Consider the following 17,269-nt stretch of genomic DNA (forward strand, 5'->3'; position numbering starts at 1 on the left):
TGCAACCCGTTCCCTTTGTGCTAGATGAACGAACGTCTCTCCATATGCTCAGTTCTGAGAGATAATTGTGTGTGAAAGCCGTCCTTCACTTTGCTTGTTGGGAACACAAAGATTCTTTTCAGTTGCAAACTCCACTCCATACAAATATATGGGGAAGTACGAGCTCCAACTCAGTTTTACAGTGAAAATTGCAAGAAATTCAAACCGGCACTAGGAAACAGACTGAGAAACCAGAGTAAAAGTTTCCCCTGCAACACGTTCCCTTTGTGCTACATGAACGAACGTCTCTCCACATGCTCAGTTCTGAGAGATAATTGTGTGTGAAAGCCGTCCTTACCTACCTTGTTTGGAACACAAAGATTCTCTTCAGTTGCAAACACCACTCCATATATATATATGGGGAGGTACTTGCTCCAACTCGGTTTTAAAGTGAAACCTGCAGGAACTTCAAACCGGCACTAGGAAACAGACTGAGGAACCAGAGTAAAAGTTTCTCCTGCAAACCGTTCCCTTTGTGCTATATGAACGAACGTCTCCCATATGCTCAGTTCTGAGAGATAATTGTGTGTGAAAGCCGTCCTTCACTTAGATTGTTGGGAACATAAGTTTCTTTTCAGTTGCAAACTCCACTCCATTCATATATATGGGGAGGTAATAGCTCCAACTCGGTTTTACAGTGAAAACTGCAGGAAATTCAAACCGGCACAAGGAAACAGACTGAGAAACCAGAGTAAAAGTTTCCCCTGAAACACGTTCCCTTTGTGCTAGATGAACGAACGTCTCTCCACATGCTCCGTTCTGAGAGATAATTGTGTGTGAAAGCCGTCCATCACTTAGATTGTTGGGAACATAAGTTTCTTTTCAGTTGCAAACACCACTCCATTCATATATATGGGGAGGTAATATCTCCAACTCGGTTTTACAGTGAAAACTGCAGGAAATTCAAACCGGCACAAGGAAAAAGACTGAGAAACCAGAGTAAAAGTTTCCCCTGAAACACGTTCCCTTTGTGCTAGATGAACGAACGTCTCTCCACATGCTCCGTTCTGAGAGATAAGTGTGTGTGAAAGCCGTCCTTCACCTAGCTTGTTGGGAACACAAAGTTTCTCTTCAGTTGCAAACTCCACTCCATATATATATATTGGGAGGTACTTGCTCCAACACGGTTTTAAAGTGAAAACTGCAGGAACTTCAAACCGGCACTAGGAAACAGACTGAGAATCCAGAGTAAAAGTTTCTCCTGCAACCCGTTCCCTTTGTGCTAGATGAATGAAAGTCTCTCCATATGCTCAGTTCTGAGAGATATTTGTGTGTGAAAGCCGTCCTTCATTTAGCTTGTTGGGAACACAAAGTTTCTTTTCAGTTGCAAACTCCACTCCATTCATATATATGGGGAGGTACTAGCTCCAACTCGGTTTTACAGTGAAAACTGTTGGAACTTCAAACTGGCACTAGGAAACACACTGAGAACCAGAGAAAAATTTCTCCTGCAACACGTTCCCTTTGTGCTAGATGAACGAACGTCTCTCCACGTGCTCAGGTCTGAGAGATAATTGAGTGTGAAAGCCGTCCTTCACCTAGCTTGTTGGGAACACAAAGTTTCTCTTCAGTTGCAAACTCCACTCCATATATATATATGGGGAGGTACTTGCTCCAACTCGGTTTAAAAGTGAAAACTGCAGGAACTTCAAACCGGCACTAGGAAACAGACTGAGAAACCAGAGTAAAAGTTTCTCCTGCAACCCGTTCCCATTGTGCTAGATGAATGAAAGTCTCTCCATATGCTCATTTCTGAGAGATATTTGTGTGTGAAAGCCGTCCTTCATTTAGCTTGTTGGGAACACAAAGTTTCTTTTCAGTTGCAAACTCCACTCCATTCATATATATGGGGAGGTACTAGCTCCAACTCGGTTTTACAGTGAAAACTGCAAGAAATTCAAACCGGCACTAGGAAACAGACTGAGAAACCAGAGTAAAAGTTTCCCCTGCAACACGTTCCCTTTGTGCTACATGAACGAACGTCTCTCCACATGCTCAGTTCTGAGGGATAATTGTGTGTGAAAGCCGTCCTTCACCTACCTTGTTTGGAACACAAAGATTCTCTTCAGTTGCAAACACCACTCCGTATATATATATGGGGTGGTACTTGCTCCAACTCGGTTTAAAGTGAAACCTGCAGGAAATTCAAACCGGCATTAGGAAACAGACTGAGGAACCAGAGTAAAAGTTTCTCCTGCAACCAGTTCCCTTTGTGCTATATGAACGAACGTCTCTCCATATGCTCAGTTCTGAGAGATAATTGTGTGTGAAAGCCGTCCTTCACTTAGCTTGTTGGGAACACAAAGATTCTTTTCAGTTGCAAACTCCACTCCATTCATATATATGGGGAGGTACTAGCTCCAACTCGGTTTTACAGTGGAAACTGCAGGAACTTCAAACTGGCACTAGGAAACAGACTGAGAAACCAGAGAAAAATTTCTCCTGCAACCCGTTCCCTTTGTGCTAGATGAACGAATGTCTCTCCACATGCTCAGTTCTGAGAGATAATTGTGTGTGAAAGCCGTCCTTCACCTAGCTTGTTGGGAACGCAAAGTTTCTTTTCAGTTGCAAAATCCACTCCATACATATATATGGGCATGTACAAGCTCGAACTCGGTTTTACACTGAAAACTGCAGGAACTTCAAACCGGAACTATGAAACAGACTGATAAACCAGAGTAAAAATTTCTCCTGCAAACCGTTCCTTTTGTGTTAGATGAAAGAACGTCTCTCCACATGCTCAGTCCTGAGAGATAAGTGTGTGTGAAAGCCGTCCTTAACATAGCTTGTGGGGAACACAAAGTTTCTCTTCAGTTGCAAACTCCACTCCATACATATATATGGGGAGGTACTAGCTCCAAATCTTTTTTAAAGTGAAAACTGCAGGAACTTCAAACCGGCACTAGGAAACAGACTGAGAAACCAGAGTAAAAGTTTCTCCTGCAACCCGTTCCCTTTGTGCTACATGAACGAACGTCTCTCCACATGCTCAGTTCTGAGAGATAATTGAGTGTGAAAGCCGTCCTTCACGTATCTTATTTGGTACACAAAGTTTCTCTTCAGTTGCAAACTCCAATCCATACATATATATGGGTAGGTACTAGCTCCAACTCGGGTTTACACTGAAAACTGCAGGAACTTCAAACCGGCACTAGGATAGACTGAGAAACCAGAGTAAAAGTTTCTCCTGCAACCCGTTCCCTTTGTGACAAATGAACGAACGACCCTCCACATGCTCAGTTCTGAGAGATAAATATGTGTGAAAGCCGTCCGTCACTTAGCTTGTTGCGAACACAAAGTTTCCCTTCAGATGCAAACTCCACTCCATACATATATATGGGGAGGTACTAGCTTCAACTCGGTTTTACAGTGAAAAATGCAGGAACTTCAAACCGGCACTAGGAAACAGAATGAGAAACCAGAGTAAAAGTTTCTCCTGCAACCCATTCCCTTTGTGCTAGATGAACTAACGTCTCTCCACATGCTCAGTTCTGAGAGATAAGTGTGTGTGAAAGCCGTCCTTCACCTAGCTTGTTGGGAAAACAAAGTTTCTCTTCAGTTGCAAACTCCACTCCATACATATATATGGGTATGTAGAAGTTCCAACTCGGTTTTACAGTGAATACTGCAGAAAGCTCAAACCGGCACTAGGAAACAGACTGAGAAACCAAAGTAAAATTATCTCCTGCAACCCGTTCCCTTTGTGCTAGATGAACGAATGTCTCTCCACATGCTCAGTTCTGAGAGATAAGTGTGTGTGAAAGCCGTCCTTCACCTAGCTTGTTGGGAACACAAAGATTCTTTTCAGTTGCAAACTCCACTACATACATATATATGGGGAGGTACAAGCTCCAAATCGGTTTTACAGTGAAAAATGCAGGAACTTCAAACCGGCACTAGGAAACAGACTGAGAAACCAGAGGAAAAGTTTATCCTGCAACCCGTTCCCTTTGTGTTAGATGAAATAAAGTCTCTCCACATGCTCAGTCCTGAGAGATAAGTGTGTGTGAAAGCCGTACTTCACATAGCTTGTGGGGAACACAAAGTTTCTCATCAGTTGCAAACTCCACTCCATACATATATATGGGGAGGTACTAGCTCCAAATCTTTTTTAAAGTGAAAACTGCAGGAACTTCAAACCGGCACTAGGAACCAGACTGAAAAACCAGAGTAAAAGTTTCTCCTGCAACCCGTTCCCTTTGTGCTAGATGAACGAACGTCTCTCCACATGCTCAGTTCTGAGAGATAATTGTGTGTGAAAGCCGTACTTCACGTAGCTTATTGGGAACACAAAGTTACTCTTCAGTTGCAAACTCCACTCCATACATATATATGGGGAGGTTCTAGCTCCAACTCGGTTTTACAGTGAAAACTGCAGGAACTTCAAACCGGCACTAGGAAACAGACTTTCAAACAAGAGTAATAGTTTCTCCTGCAACCCGTTCCCTTTGTGCTAGATGAACGAACGTCTCTCCACATGCTCAGTTCTGAGAGATAAGTGTGTGTGAAAGCCGTCCTTCACCTAGCTTGTTGGGAACACAAAGCTTCTTTTCAGTTGCAAACTCCACTCCATACATATATACGGGGAGGTACTAGCTAAAACTCTGTTTTACAGTGAAAACTGCAGGAAATTCAAACCGGCACTAGGAAACAGATTGAGAAACCAGAGTAAAAGTTTCACCTGCAACCCGTTCCCTTTGTGCTAGATGAACGATCGTCTCTCCACAGGCTCAGTTCTTAGAGATAAGTGTGTGTGAAAGCCGTCCTTCACCTCGCTTGTTGGGAACACAAAGTTTCTCTTCAGTTGCAAATTCCACTCCATACATATATATGGGGAGGTAGTAGATCCAAATCGGTATTACAGTGAAAACTGCACGAACTTCAAAACGGCACTAGGAAACAGACTGAGAAACCAGAGTAAAAATTTCTCCTGCAACCCGTTCCCTTTTTGTCAAATGAACGAACGTCCCTCCACATGCTCAGTTCTGAGAGATAAATTTGTGTGAAAGCCGTCGTTCACTTATCTTGTTGGGAAAACAAAGTTTCTCTTCAGTTGCAAACTCCACTCCATACATATATATGGGTATGTAGAAGCTCCAATCGGTTTTACAGTGAAAACTGCAGGAACTTCAAACCGGCACTAGGAAACAGACTGAGAAACCAGAGTAAAAGTTTCTCCTGCAACCCGTTCCCTTTGTGCTAGATGAACGATCGTCTCTCCACATGCTCAGTTCTGAGAGATAATTCGTGTGAAAGCCGTCCTTCACCTCGCTTGTTGGGAAAACAAAGTTTCTCTTAGGTTGCAAACTCCACTCCATACATATATATGGTGAGGTATTAGTTCCAACTCTGTTTTACAATGAAATCTGTAGGAACATCAAACCGGCACTAGGAAACAGACTGAGAAACCAAAGTAAAATTATCTCCTGCAACCCGTTCCCTTTGTGCTAGATGAACGAACGTCTCTCCACATGCTCAGTTCTGAGAGATAAGTGTGTGTGAAAGCCGTCCTTCACCTAGCTTGTTGGGAACACAAAGTTTCTTTTCAGTTGCAAACTCCACTCCATTCATATATATGGGGAGGTACAAGCTCCAACTCGGTTTTACAGTGAAAACTGTTGGAACTTCACGCTGGCACTGGGAAACACACTGAGAAACCAGAGAAATTTTCCCCTGCAACCCGTTCCATTTGTGTTAGATGAACGAAAGTCTCTCCACGTGCTCAGGTCTGAGAGATAAGTGAGTGTGAAAGCCGTCCTTCACCTATTGGTTGGGAACACAAAGTTACTTTTCAGTTGCAAACTCCACTACATACATATATATGGGGAGGTACTAGCTCCAACTCGGTTTTACAGTGAAAACTGCAGGAAATTCAAACCGGCACTAGGAAACAGATTGAGAAACCAGAGTAAAAGTTTCACCTGCAACCCGTTCCCTTTGTGCTAGATGAACGATCGTCTCTCCACAGGCTCAGTTCTTAGAGATAAGTGTGTGTGAAAGCCGTCCTTCACCTCGCTTGTTGGGAACACAAAGTTTCTCTTCAGTTGCAAATTCCACTCCATACATATATATGGGGAGGTAGTAGATCCAAATCGGTTTTACAGTGAAAACTGCACGAACTTCAAAACGGCACTAGGAAACAGACTGAGAAACCAGAGTAAAAGTTTCTCCTGCAACCCGTTCCCTTTTTGTCAAATGAACGAACGTCCCTCCACATGCTCAGTTCTGAGAGATAAATTTGTGTGAAAGCCGTCGTTCACTTATCTTGTTGGGAAAACAAAGTTTCTCTTCAGTTGCAAACTCCACTCCATACATATATATGGGTATGTAGAAGCTCCAATCGGTTTTACAGTGAAAACTGCAGGAACTTCAAACCGGCACTAGGAAACAGACTGAGAAACCAGAGTAAAAGTTTCTCCTGCAACCCGTTCCCTTTGTGCTAGATGAACGATCGTCTCTCAACATGCTCAGTTCTGAGAGATAATTCGTGTGAAAGCCGTCCTTCACCTCGCTTGTTGGGAAAACAAAGTTTCTCTTAGGTTGCAAACTCCACTCCATACATATATATGATGAGGTATTAGTTCCAACTCTGTTTTACAATGAAATCTGTAGGAACTTCAAACCGGCACTAGGAAACAGACTGAGAAACCAGAGTAAAAGTTCCTCCTGCAACCCGTTCCCTTTGTGCTAGATGAACGAACGTCTCTCCATATGCTCAGTTCTGAGAGATAATTGTGTGTGAAAGCCGTCCTTCACTTTGCTTGTTGGGAACACAAAGATTCTTTTCAGTTGCAAACTCCACTCCATACAAATATATGGGGAAGTACGAGCTCCAACTCAGTTTTACAGTGAAAATTGCAAGAAATTCAAACCGGCACTAGGAAACAGACTGAGAAACCAGAGTAAAAGTTTCCCCTGCAACACGTTCCCTTTGTGCTACATGAACGAACGTCTCTCCACATGCTCAGTTCTGAGAGATAATTGTGTGTGAAAGCCGTCCTTACCTACCTTGTTTGGAACACAAAGATTCTCTTCAGTTGCAAACACCACTCCATATATATATATGGGGAGGTACTTGCTCCAACTCGGTTTTAAAGTGAAACCTGCAGGAACTTCAAACCGGCACTAGGAAACAGACTGAGGAACCAGAGTAAAAGTTTCTCCTGCAAACCGTTCCCTTTGTGCTATATGAACGAACGTCTCCCATATGCTCAGTTCTGAGAGATAATTGTGTGTGAAAGCCGTCCTTCACTTAGATTGTTGGGAACATAAGTTTCTTTTCAGTTGCAAACTCCACTCCATTCATATATATGGGGAGGTAATAGCTCCAACTCGGTTTTACAGTGAAAACTGCAGGAAATTCAAACCGGCACAAGGAAACAGACTGAGAAACCAGAGTAAAAGTTTCCCCTGAAACACGTTCCCTTTGTGCTAGATGAACGAACGTCTCTCCACATGCTCCGTTCTGAGAGATAAGTGTGTGTGAAAGCCGTCCTTCACCTAGCTTGTTGGGAACACAAAGTTTCTCTTCAGTTGCAAACCCCACTCCATATATATATATTGGGAGGTACTTGCTCCAACACGGTTTTAAAGTGAAAACTGCAGGAACTTCAAACCGGCACTAGGAAACAGACTGAGAAACCAGAGTAAAAGTTTCTCCTGCAACCCGTTCCCATTGTGCTAGATGAATGAAAGTCTCTCCATATGCTCATTTCTGAGAGATAATTGTGTGTGAAAGCCGTCCTTCACTTAGCTTGTTGGGAACACAAAGATTCTTTTCAGTTGCAAACTCCACTCCATTCATATATATGGGGAGGTACTAGCTCCAACTCGGTTTTACAGTGGAAACTGGAGGAACTTCAAACTGGCACTAGGAAACAGACTGAGAAACCAGAGAAAAATTTCTCCTGCAACCCGTTCCCTTTGTGCTAGATGAACGAACGTCTCTCCACATGCTCAGTTCTGAGAGATAAGTGTGTGTGAACGCCGTCCTTCACCTCGCTTGTTGGGAACACAAAGTTTCTCTTCAGTTGCAAACTCCACTCCATATATATATATGGAGATGTACTTGCTCCAACTCGGTTTTAAAGTGAAAACTGCAGGAACTTCAAACTGGCACTAGGAAACAGACTGAGAAACCAGAGTAAAAGTTTCTCCTTCAACCCGATCACTTTGTGCTAGATGAACGAACGTCTCTCCATATGCTCAGTTCTGAGAGATATTTGTGTGTGAAAGCCGTCCTTCACATAGCTTGTTGGGAACACAAAGTTTCCTTTCAGTTGCAAACTCCACTACATTCATATATAAGGGGAGGTACTAGCTCCAACTCGGTTTTACAGTGAAAACTGTTGGAACTTAAAACTGGCACTAGGAAACAGTCTGAGGAACCAGAGAAAAATTTCTCCTGCAACCCGTTCCCTTTGTGCTAGATGAACGAACGTCTGTCCACATGCTCAGTTCTGAGAGATAAGTGTGTGTGAAAGCCGTCCTTCACATAGCTTGTGGGGAACACAAAGTTTCTCTTCAGTTGCAAACTCCACTCCATACATATATATGGGGAGGTACTAGCTCCAAATCTTTTTTAAAGTGAAAAATGCAGGAACTTCAAACCGCACTAGGAAACAGACTGAGAAACCAAAGTAAAATTATCTCCTACAACCCGTTCCCTTTGTGCTAGATGAACGAATGTCTCTCCACATGCTCAGTTCTGAGAGAAAATTGGGTGTGAAAGCCGTCCTTCACCTAGCTTGTTGGGAACACAAAGTTTCTTTTCAGTTGCAAAATCCACTCCATACATATATATGGGCATGTACAAGCTCGAACTCGGTTTTACACTGAAAACTGCAGGAACTTCAAACCGGAACTATGAAACAGACTGAGAAACCAGAGTAAAAATTTCTCCTGCAAACCGTTCCTTTTGTGTTAGATGAAAGAACGTCTCTCCACATGCTCAGTCCTGAGAGATAAGTGTGTGTGAAAGCCGTCCTTAACATAGCTTGTGGGGAACACAAAGTTTCTCTTCAGTTGCAAACTCCACTCCATACATATATATGGGGAGGTACTAGCTCCAAATCTTTTTTAAAGTGAAAACTGCAGGAACTTCAAACCGGCATTAGGAAACAGACTGAGAAACCAGAGTAAAAGTTTCTCCTGCAACCCGTTCCCTTTGTGCTACATGAACGAACGTCTCTCCACATGCTCAGTTCTGAGAGATAATTGAGTGTGAAAGCCGTCCTTCACGTATCTTATTTGGTACACAAAGTTTCTCTTCAGTTGCAAACTCCAATCCATACATATATATGGGTAGGTACTAGCTCCAACTCGGTTTTACACTGAAAACTGCAGGAACTTCAAACCGGCACTAAGAAATAGACTGAGAAACCAGAGTAAAAGTTTCTCCTGCAACCCGTTCCCTTTGTGTCAAATGAACGAACGACCCTCCACATGCTCAGTTCTGAGAGATAAATATGTGTGAAAGCCGTCCGTCACTTAGCTTGTTGCGAACACAAAGTTTCCCTTCAGATGCAAACTCCACTCCATACATATATATGGGGAGGTACTAGCTCCAACTCGGTTTTACAGTGAAAAATGCAGGAACTTCAAACCGGCACTAGGAAACAGAATGAGAAACCAGAGTAAAAGTTTCTCCTGCAACCCATTCCCTTTGTGCTAGATGAACTAACGTCTCTCCACATGCTCAGTTCTGAGAGATAAGTGTGTGTGAAAGCCGTCCTTCACCTAGCTTGTTGGGAAAACAAAGTTTCTCTTCAGTTGCAAACTCCACTCCATACATATATATGGGTATGTAGAAGTTCCAACTCGGTTTTACAGTGAATACTGCAGAAAGCTCAAACCGGCACTAGGAAACAGACTGAGAAACCAAAGTAAAATTATCTCTTGCAACCCGTTCCCTTTGTGCTAGATGAACGAATGTCTCTCCACATGCTCAATTCTGAGAGATAAGTGTGTGTGAAAGCCGTCCTTCACCTAGCTTGTTGGGAACACAAAGTTTCTTTTCACTTGCAAAATCCACTCCATACATATATATGGGCAGGTACAAGCTCGAACTCGGTTTAACACTGAAAACTGCAGGAACTTCAAACCGGAACTAGGAAACAGACTGAGAAACCAGAGTAAAAATTTCTCCTGCAAACCGTTTCCTTTGTGTTAGATGAAAGAACGTCTCTCCACATGCTCAGTCCTGAGAGATAAGTGTGTGTGAAAGCCGTCCTTCACATAGCTTGTGGGGAACACAAAGTTTCTCTTCAGTTGCAAACTCCACTCCATACATATATATGGGGAGGTAATAGCTCCAAATCTTTTTTAAAGTGAAAACTGCAGGAACTTCAATCCGGCACTAGGAAACAGACTGAGAAACCAGAGTAAAGTTTCACCAGCAACCCTTTCCCTTTGTGCTAGATGAACGAACGTCTCTCCACATGCTCAGTTCTGAGACATAAATGTGTGTGAATGCCGTCCTTCACCTAGCTTGTTGGGAACACAAAGTTTCTCTTCAGTTGCAAACTCCACACCATACATATATATGGGGAGGTACTAGCTCCAAATCGGTTTTACAGTGAAAACTGCAGGAACTTCAAAGGGGCACTAAGAAACAGACTGCAAAACCAGAATAAAAGTTTCTCCTGAAACCCGTTCCCTTTGTGCTAGATGAACGAACGTCTCTCCACATGCTCAGTTCTGAGAGAGAAATGTGTCTGAAAGCCGTACTTCACCTAGCTTGTTGGGAACACAAAGTTACTTTTCAGTTGCAAACTCCAATCCATACATATATATGGGGGGTACTAGCTCCAACTTGGTTTTACAGTGAAAACTGCAGGAACTTCAAACCGGCACTAGGAAACAGACTGAGAAACCAGAGTAAAAGTTTCTCCTTCAACCCGATCACTTTGTGCTAGATGAACGAACGTCTCTCCATATGCTCAGTTCTGAGAGATAATTGTGTGTGAAAGCCGTCCTTCACATAGCTTGTTGGGAACACAAAGTTTCTTTTCAGTTGCAAACTCCACTACATTCATATATAAGGGGAGGTACTAGCTCCAACTCGGTTTTACAGTGAAAACTGTTGGAACTTAAAACTGGCACTAGGAAACAGTCTGAGGAACCAGAGAAAAATTTCTCCTGCAACCCGTTCCCTTTGTGCTAGATGAACGAACGTCTGTCCACATGCTCAGTTCTGAGAGATAAGTGTGTGTGAAAGCCGTCCTTCACATAGCTTGTGGGGAACACAAAGTTTCTCTTCAGTTGCAAACTCCACTCCATACATATATATGGGGAGGTACTAGCTCCAAATCTTTTTTAAAGTGAAAAATGCAGGAACTTCAAACCGCACTAGGAAACAGACTGAGAAACCAAAGTAAAATTATCTCCTACAACCCGTTCCCTTTGTGCTAGATGAACGAATGTCTCTCCACATGCTCAGTTCTGAGAGAAAATTGGGTGTGAAAGCCGTCCTTCACCTAGCTTGTTGGGAACACAAAGTTTCTTTTCAGTTGCAAAATCCACTCCATACATATATATGGGCATGTACAAGCTCGAACTCGGTTTTACACTGAAAACTGCAGGAACTTCAAACCGGAACTATGAAACAGACTGAGAAACCAGAGTAAAAATTTCTCCTGCAAACCGTTCCTTTTGTGTTAGATGAAAGAACGTCTCTCCACATGCTCAGTCCTGAGAGATAAGTGTGTGTGAAAGCCGTCCTTAACATAGCTTGTGGGGAACACAAAGTTTCTCTTCAGTTGCAAACTCCACTCCATACATATATATGGGGAGGTACTAGCTCCAAATCTTTTTTAAAGTGAAAACTGCAGGAACTTCAAACCGGCATTAGGAAACAGACTGAGAAACCAGAGTAAAAGTTTCTCCTGCAACCCGTTCCCTTTGTGCTACATGAACGAACGTCTCTCCACATGCTCAGTTCTGAGAGATAATTGAGTGTGAAAGCCGTCCTTCACGTATCTTATTTGGTACACAAAGTTTCTCTTCAGTTGCAAACTCCAATCCATACATATATATGGGTAGGTACTAGCTCCAACTCGGTTTTACACTGAAAACTGCAGGAACTTCAAACCGGCACTAAGAAATAGACTGAGAAACCAGAGTAAAAGTTTCTCCTGCAACCCGTTCCCTTTGTGTCAAATGAACGAACGACCCTCCACATGCTCAGTTCTGAGAGATAAATATGTGTGAAAGCCGTCCGTCACTTAGCTTGTTGCGAACACAAAGTTTCCCTTCAGATGCAAACTCCACTCCATACATATATATGGGGAGGTACTAGCTCCAACTCGGTTTTACAGTGAAAAATGCAGGAACTTCAAACCGGCACTAGGAAACAGAATGAGAAACCAGAGTAAAAGTTTCTCCTGCAACCCATTCCCTTTGTGCTAGATGAACTAACGTCTCTCCACATGCTCAGTTCTGAGAGATAAGTGTGTGTGAAAGCCGTCCTTCACCTAGCTTGTTGGGAAAACAAAGTTTCTCTTCAGTTGCAAACTCCACTCCATACATATATATGGGTATGTAGAAGTTCCAACTCGGTTTTACAGTGAATACTGCAGAAAGCTCAAACCGGCACTAGGAAACAGACTGAGAAACCAAAGTAAAATTATCTCCTGCAACCCGTTCCCTTTGTGCTAGATGAACGAATGTCTCTCCACATGCTCAATTCTGAGAGATAAGTGTGTGTGAAAGCCGTCCTTCACCTAGCTTGTTGGGAACACAAAGTTTCTTTTCACTTGCAAAATCCACTCCATACATATATATGGGCAGGTACAAGCTCGAACTCGGTTTAACACTGAAAACTGCAGGAACTTCAAACCGGAACTAGGAAACAGACTGAGAAACCAGAGTAAAAATTTCTCCTGCAAACCGTTTCCTTTGTGTTAGATGAAAGAACGTCTCTCCACATGCTCAGTCCTGAGAGATAAGTGTGTGTGAAAGCCGTCCTTCACATAGCTTGTGGGGAACACAAAGTTTCTCTTCAGTTGCAAACTCCACTCCATACATATATATGGGGAGGTACTAGCTCCAAATCTTTTTTAAAGTGAAAACTGCAGGAACTTCAATCCGGCACTAGGAAACAGACTGAGAAACCAGAGTAAAGTTTCACCAGCAACCCTTTCCCTTTGTGCTAGATGAACGAACGTCTCTCCACATGCTCAGTTCTGAGACATAAATGTGTGTGAATGCCGTCCTTCACCTAGCTTGTTGGGAACACAAAGTTTCTCTTCAGTTGCAAACTCCACACCATACATATATATGGGGAGGTACTAGCTCCAAATCGGTTTTACAGTGAAAACTGCAGGAACTTCAAAGGGGCACTAAGAAACAGACTGCAAAACCAGAATAAAAGTTTCTCCTGAAACCCGTTCCCTTTGTGCTAGATGAACGAACGTCTCTCCACATGCTCAGTTCTGAGAGAGAAATGTGTCTGAAAGCCGTACTTCACCTAGCTTGTTGGGAACACAAAGTTACTTTTCAGTTGCAAACTCCAATCCATACATATATATGGGGGGTACTAGCTCCAACTTGGTTTTACAGTGAAAACTGCAGGAACTTCAAACCGGCACTTGGAAACAGACTGAGAAACCAGAGTAAATGTTTCTCCTGCAACTCGTTCCCTTTGTGCTAGATGAACGAACGTCTCTCCACATGCTCAGTTCTGAGAGATAATTGTGTGTGAAAGCCGTCCTTCACCTAGCTTGTTGGGAAAACAAAGTTTCTCTTCAGTTGCAAACTCCACTCCATACATATATATGGGTATGTAGAAGTTCCAACTCGGTTTTACAGTGAATACTGCAGAAAGGTCAAACCGGCACTAGGAAACAGACTGAGAAATCAGAGTAAAGTTTCACCAGCAATCCGTTCCCTTTGTGCTAGATGAACGAACGTCTCTCCACATGCTCAGTTCTGAGAGATAAGTGTGTGTGAAAGCCGTCCTTCACCTAGCTTGTTGGGAACACTAAGTTTCTCTTCAGTTGCAAACTCCACTCCATATATATATATTGGGAGGTACTTGCTCCAACACGGTTTAAAAGTGAAAACTGCAGGAACTTCAAACCGGCACTAGGAAACAGACTGAGAATCCAGAGTAAAAGTTTCTCCTGCAACCCGTTCCCTTTGTGCTAGATGAATGAAAGTCTCTCCATATGCTCAGTTCTGAGAGATATTTGTGTGTGAAAGCCGTCCTTCATTTAGCTTGTTGGAAACACAAAGTTTCTTTTCAGTTGCAAACTCCACTCCATTCATATATATGGGGAGGTACTAGCTCCAACTCGGTTTTACAGTGAAAACTGTTGGAACTTCAAACTGGCAGTAGGAAACACACTGAGAACCAGAGAAAAATTTCTCCTGCAACACGTTCCCTTTGTGCTAGATGAACGAACGTCTCTCCACGTGCTCAGGTCTGAGAGATAATTGAGTGTGAAAGCCGTCCTTCACCTAGCTTGTTGGGAACACAAAGTTTCTCTTCAGTTGCAAACTCCACTCCATATATATATATGGGGAGGTACTTGCTCCAACTCGGTTTAAAAGTGAAAACTGCAGGAACTTCAAACCGGCACTAGGAAACAGACTGAGAAACCAGAGTAAAAGTTTCTCCTGCAACCCGTTCCCAATGTGCTAGATGAATGAAAGTCTCTCCATATGCTCATTTCTGAGAGATATTTGTGTGTGAAAGCCGTCCTTCATTTAGCTTGTTGGGAACACAAAGTTTCTTTTCAGTTGCAAACTCCACTCCATTCATATATATGGGGAGGTACTAGCTCCAACTCGGTTTTACAGTGAAAACTGCAAGAAATTCAAACCGGCACTAGGAAACAGACTGAGAAACCAGAGTAAAAGTTTCCCCTGCAACACGTTCCCTTTGTGCTACATGAACGAACGTCTCTCCACATGCTCAGTTCTGAGGGATAATTGTGTGTGAAAGCCGTCCTTCACCTACCTTGTTTGGAACACAAAGATTCTCTTCAGTTGCAAACACCACTCCGTATATATATATGGGGTGGTACTTGCTCCAACTCGGTTTAAAGTGAAACCTGCAGGAAATTCAAACCGGCATTAGGAAACAGACTGAGGAACCAGAGTAAAAGTTTCTCCTGCAACCAGTTCCCTTTGTGCTATATGAACGAACGTCTCTCCATATGCTCAGTTCTGAGAGATAATTGTGTGTGAAAGCCGTCCTTCACTTAGCTTGTTGGGAACACAAAGATTCTTTTCAGTTGCAAACTCCACTCCATTCATATATATGGGGAGGTACTAGCTCCAACTCGGTTTTACAGTGGAAACTGCAGGAACTTCAAACTGGCACTAGGAAACAGACTGAGAAACCAGAGAAAAATTTCTCCTGCAACCCGTTCCCTTTGTGCTAGATGAACGAATGTCTCTCCACATGCTCAGTTCTGAGAGATAATTGTGTGTGAAAGCCGTCCTTCACCTAGCTTGTTGGGAACGCAAAGTTTCTTTTCAGTTGCAAAATCCACTCCATACATATATATGGGCATGTACAAGCTCGAACTCGGTTTTACACTGAAAACTGCAGGAACTTCAAACCGGAACTATGAAACAGACTGATAAACCAGAGTAAAAATTTCTCCTGCAAACCGTTCCTTTTGTGTTAGATGAAAGAACGTCTCTCCACATGCTCAGTCCTGAGAGATAAGTGTGTGTGAAAGCCGTCCTTAACATAGCTTGTGGGGAACACAAAGTTTCTCTTCAGTTGCAAACTCCACTCCATACATATATATGGGGAGGTACTAGCTCCAAATCTTTTTTAAAGTGAAAACTGCAGGAACTTCAAACCGGCACTAGGAAACAGACTGAGAAACCAGAGTAAAAGTTTCTCCTGCAACCCGTTCCCTTTGTGCTACATGAACGAACGTCTCTCCACATGCTCAGTTCTGAGAGATAATTGAGTGTGAAAGCCGTCCTTCACGTATCTTATTTGGTACACAAAGTTTCTCTTCAGTTGCAAACTCCAATCCATACATATATATGGGTAGGTACTAGCTCCAACTCGGGTTTACACTGAAAACTGCAGGAACTTCAAACCGGCACTAGGAAATAGACTGAGAAACCAGAGTAAAAGTTTCTCCTGCAACCCGTTCCCTTTGTGACAAATGAACGAACGACCCTCCACATGCTCAGTTCTGAGAGATAAATATGTGTGAAAGCCGTCCGTCACTTAGCTTGTTGCGAACACAAAGTTTCCCTTCAGATGCAAACTCCACTCCATACATATATATGGGGAGGTACTAGCTCCAACTCGGTTTTACAGTGAAAAATGCAGGAACTTCAAACCGGCACTAGGAAACAGAATGAGAAACCAGAGTAAAAGTTTCTCCTGCAACCCATTCCCTTTGTGCTAGATGAACTAACGTCTCTCCACATGCTCAGTTCTGAGAGATAAGTGTGTGTGAAAGCCGTCCTTCACCTAGCTTGTTGGGAAAACAAAGTTTCTCTTCAGTTGCAAACTCCACTCCATACATATATATGGGTATGTAGAAGTTCCAACTCGGTTTTACAGTGAATACTGCAGAAAGCTCAAACCGGCACTAGGAAACAGACTGAGAAACCAAAGTAAAATTATCTCCTGCATCCCGTTCCCTTTTTGCTAGATGAACGAATGTCTCTCCACATGCTCAGTTCTGAGAGATAAGTGTGTGTGAAAGCCGTCCTTCACCTAGCTTGTTGGGAACACAAAGATTCTTTTCAGTTGCAAACTCCACTACATACATATATATGGGGAGGTACAAGCTCCAAATCGGTTTTACAGTGAAAAATGCAGGAACTTCAAACCGGCACTAGGAAACAGACTGAGAAACCAGAGGAAAAGTTTATCCTGCAACCCGTTCCCTTTGTGTTAGATGAAATAAAGTCTCTCCACATGCTCAGTCCTGAGAGATAAGTGTGTGTGAAAGCCGTACTTCACATAGCTTGTGGGGAACACAAAGTTTCTCATCAGTTGCAAACTCCACTCCATACATATATATGGGGAGGTACTAGCTCCAAATCTTTTTTAAAGTGAAAACTGCAGGAACTTCAAACCGGCACTAGGAACCAGACTGAAAAACCAGAGTAAAAGTTTCTCCTGCAACCCGTTCCCTTTGTGCTAGATGAACGAACGTCTCTCCACATGCTCAGTTCTGAGAGATAATTGTGTGTGAAAGCCGTACTTCACGTAGCTTATTGGGAACACAAAGTTACTCTTCAG

The sequence above is a fragment of the Camelus dromedarius genome, chromosome 21 (assembly GCF_036321535.1).
Source record: "Camelus dromedarius isolate mCamDro1 chromosome 21, mCamDro1.pat, whole genome shotgun sequence".
Lineage (NCBI taxonomy): Eukaryota > Metazoa > Chordata > Mammalia > Artiodactyla > Camelidae > Camelus > Camelus dromedarius.